The sequence below is a fragment of the Apium graveolens genome, chromosome 7 (assembly GCF_009905375.1).
Source record: "Apium graveolens cultivar Ventura chromosome 7, ASM990537v1, whole genome shotgun sequence".
In the NCBI taxonomy this organism is placed as follows: domain Eukaryota; kingdom Viridiplantae; phylum Streptophyta; class Magnoliopsida; order Apiales; family Apiaceae; genus Apium; species Apium graveolens.
Genome location: NC_133653.1, coordinates 220,472,032 through 220,476,293, shown reverse-complemented (window position 1 = coordinate 220,476,293; position 4,262 = coordinate 220,472,032). Strand labels below are relative to the sequence as shown.

The 4,262-nt window shown below is 36.2% G+C and overlaps 1 long non-coding RNA gene across 1 annotated transcript; it reads left to right on the top strand.

Annotated features, from left to right (window-relative positions):
• The first annotated feature begins 1,045 nt into the window (after positions 1-1,045).
• Positions 1,046-3,831, top strand: LOC141672213 (uncharacterized). The gene is made up of 2 exons (XR_012555406.1): positions 1,046-1,209; positions 3,118-3,831. It is a non-coding gene; the product is annotated as an uncharacterized LOC141672213 (long non-coding RNA).
• The last annotated feature ends 431 nt before the right edge of the window (positions 3,832-4,262 follow it).

The following is a 4,262-nucleotide window of genomic DNA, read 5'->3' as shown; positions in this document are numbered from 1 at the left end:
CCGAGGCCCAGTAGGAAACCTACTGGAAACCGTCTTCTACTAGCTTTAGGAATGTCCGCCGATGAGGCCCAACCACAAAGGCCCAAGGCTCGTCCGCGGCTTCGAGACTTCACGGATAAGGCATCTCCCTGGCCAAGGATAACCCTCTGCTACCAGCTGTTTCTCTAGTCCGCGGACGCAGGTATATCCGTGGTTCACCCTAAATGTTGGACGCATCCTTGTCCCCCGATAAGGAGCCCCTACCAGATTGCAGGACAAGTGATCCCAAACTTTTGGGTGCAAAGTGCAGGATACTCCAAAGTCTCCCAACGAGGACACCTGTTGACTACAGAGACAGAGCTCCCAAAGCACACACCAGATTTCACCCCACATCCCCAATGAGGACACCCATTGACTACAGGAGGAGGCCTTCAGTCCAGGCATACCCCTGGAGGTCTCTGACCACGGACACCGCCTTTCCTGTAGATATGCTACAGGAAGGAGTTCTTCAATAGAGTACCTGCATCAAATAGGTTAGTAATAATAATCTCCCTCTTCCGAGAATCATCCAAAGAACACGTACAAGTAACCATATTGAAGTCCCATCCAAGCTATTTTTCTCACTTAGGGTGCGCCCTAATATCTTAGGGGATAGCTCTAAAAATCAGTTGAACTCCTTTTTTCATATATCAATAGGGCGCGCCTCCTTCACCAACGAGGGCGCGCCAGCATTACTCTTTTCGTATGCATAAGGGCGCGTCTCCCCATACCTGTAGGGCGCGCCTTCTTCCTTTGTAGTAAAATAGATGCCTTATCTTTTCCTTAATTTTAGGCATCGACATCCCAATTCTGACCAATTAACCCGGTTTTGACCCGAATAAAGTTTATACCAATTTTTGGCATAACACTACCAATGTTCAATAGGTATGTTTTGCAATCATATTTATGGATGTGAATATTTTACCTTGTTCTTTTTCTTGGCCGCATTCTGCAGAAGCTGTAGGGCACTCTCTAGTCAGCCTAGTTGTGGACCATATATTTCTGTGCATTAAGGATGCTGGTTAGTTTACTCTATGGAATGAGTCTCCTCTTATAGGCATTAGCTTTTTGTTTGAAATCTACGTATATGTGTCTTTTGAGTATTTATAAAGTTATTCATCCAGCAAGTAGTACTTCTGATTGAATTGTACATAAGATATTAAAGACATGGGCTTTCACTATCCTACTGAGGTATTCAAGAACATTGCCATTTTCCTTTTTTAGTAATTTTTGTTTGGTAATTTACTTCCGGTATTTTATTGTTTGTGAAATTGATGAATTTGATGGTAAATATTTGACCCTTTTGCTGCTTAGTCGTTATATGTAATCAGTAGGTTAGCTATAGTGATGAGTTTTATGTGAGATTATCCAATTCAAATGTATTGGATCATGTCAAGCATGGACTGATTTTGGAGATTTTACACTATGTTACTGGGGTTTTGTGATACCTCTTTATTGTGATTACTAGTAATGATTAGGGGCTTCCTGAAATTAACTGATATTCTTTAAGAGTGGAGGATGATCTATTTCCTATTGATCTAGATTGTCGTTGCTACTGGAAACCAATATCATGGGAATCGAACTAGAAAGTTTAGCTATTTCGATAGAGAGAACTGTTCGATAATAATATTTATTTGTACATAACATTTATGTCTTTTGAGTATTTATACTGTTCTTCATCCAGCAAGTAGTAATGCACTGCTTCTTTTTGAATTGTATGTACAAAGTTCACATAGGTTTTATATTTTTGTGTATTGACCTCAATTTCTCAAGTAAAACTATATGCAATTGCAGATTCAAGATAGATCTATGCCACTTCTTATTGAACATTCAATAAGAAGTAAAAACAGCTGAAAGTGTCAACAGTCCAAGCCCCTACATACAAGTACAGTGATGCACAATTATCAATTCTGTTGGTAGTAGTCAATATTCCAGTAATCAGAAGCGATAAGAGGGCCTTAATAATATGATAGGCTGAATAAAAATGTTGAGACTTGTGAGCAAACTAAGCAGTACTTTGATCCTAAAAATTCATCACCAACTAAACAGTAATTTCTTTTGTAACAACAATAACTGCATGAGTAGATTTAATTAAGATCAAAATATATTGTTTAATCCACCGAATGGTTTCTAGTCGGAAGACTGAGTTAGCAGCAGAGAAGTAACTATATCTACTTAAGTTGTTACCTACAAATAAAATTAATGCCAAGTAACTAACTTCTCTTGATTCAAGCTATTTAGGTGATATTTATATCCAATTAAGTTAAACATGGTCTGGTGTTTGAGATTATTTCAAGGTGATTTTTTATTTTGTGTTTAGGCTATTTTTATTAAAGAAATAATAAAAAGAAGTTGCTTCTTTATTCTATCTATCTATGTCTTGGATTGCATTTTCTTTTATGGTTAATGGGAGAAAAGAACTTATACATTGATTACCGATGTTTTCCTTAAAGTTGTTACCCTACCTAGCTTTAGGCAATGTTTTTTTGTGCCCAAGCAGCTCATGCTACTGATCTAGTCTGAAGTGTAAATTTATGGAGTGTACAATGCTGTTATTTGAATATATTTGTGCTTATTATTATTTGAATATATTTGGTGTTGGTTTTCTATGCATTTAAGATACATCATGTTTATTTTTAAGTGATTTTGGGTGGTGGAATGAGAGGGATGGGGTGTCTAAAGTTTTTGCAGACAAACTATATATCTAAACCCTGCAAGATTATTTCTAATGTTTATATTATTTGATTATCAAATGATTTTCTTCTAATTTACTGAATTTATCAGTTATTATTTATAAAATCTGTTAGGGCATTACCAGACTCTTTTTTGTTTCTCTCACCCAGTGTTCAATGAGTGAGTTTTTAAATTTTAAGGTTCAAGTTAGAGGACATGTACCAAAGTCTGGACATCAGAAAGCCTACTGTACATTATAATTAATCCAAATTTTCAGTTCCTTATAGCTTATGTCTTGTACCATGAATTTGGATTTTCACTCACTTGATGTTTAGTTTATTTGATGGCTTTGACTATGGATATCTTAATTTTTGACTGACATTTTTAGAAAATTCATCTAATTAATGTAATATTTGAAATTTGCAGACACATGCAGTGGCAAAGGAGCTTCTGAAGTATCATTCACAGATTCATGGGCTGGTCATTGGTGGTTCAGCAAGGAAGACCGAGGCAGAGCCACTAGCTAAAAGAGTTAATTTATTGGATCTTGCTTGCATACTTAACTGCACCATGTTATCATGGCATGGAAATTGACAGAGGTCTACTTGCGGAAGTTGCAAAGTCTCTTTTTAAAGCAAAAGAGAAGAAACTAAGGACTGAGCAATCAATAAGCACTAGAGACCTCGGGCAAAGTAGCAGTTTAGCAACAAATGATATCCTGGAGCAAAGTAGAAGAGTAGAAGGATTAGTACTATTATTGATATTGGGCACTATTTAGAATATAAAGTTATCAAGCAACTTTGTATGTAACCATAGTTGGGATGATCTTGGTGAAATTCGATGGCTCGATAGATAAAATAATATTCTAACTGACAAGGCAAATGGGACAGACTCTTATGCAAATGGGACAGTCCCTTTACAAATGAGACAGGGTATGGGACAGTCTCAATTACACTGCAGAAAATAAATAACAGAAATAAAATGCAGAATGCTGAAAACTGAAAAGTAAAAACACCAGAAGTTTTCACTTGGTTCGGCCCCTACACCTAGTCTATGGCCTACATCCAAGTCCCCATGCCAACTAGCATAGAGAATGTATTATATCAACTTTAATAAAAGAACTTACAATCTTTTCCTTGATTACAAATATAGCACCTGAAAGAAACCCTTTCCCAAGCTACCTTGCTACCTAGCCCACTGCTATTCCTTAGCCTTCTAGCTACCTTGCTATACTTTGAAATCAAGCTTGCCACAACCCGGCACAAAGTTGATATGAATACACAAGTATAAGAATAAACAAATTGATTACAACTCAAACTAGGTTTCTTGTTTTTCTGGATATGAATATCTCGGGTATGAAACAAGAAAATGATTTCAGATGATGAAGGATTCTCGTGAAAGTGTTAGCTACAAATCTGAAATGAAGAGTTGTATTTATAAGCAAAGTTCTAACAGATTTATTTTCAAACACAAGATAAGATTGGAAGATAAGTTTGTTTGAAAATATTTGAATAAAACTTTTAAACTAATCTGTTAGTACGTTTGAAAAAGAGATAAATCAAGTAAAGATA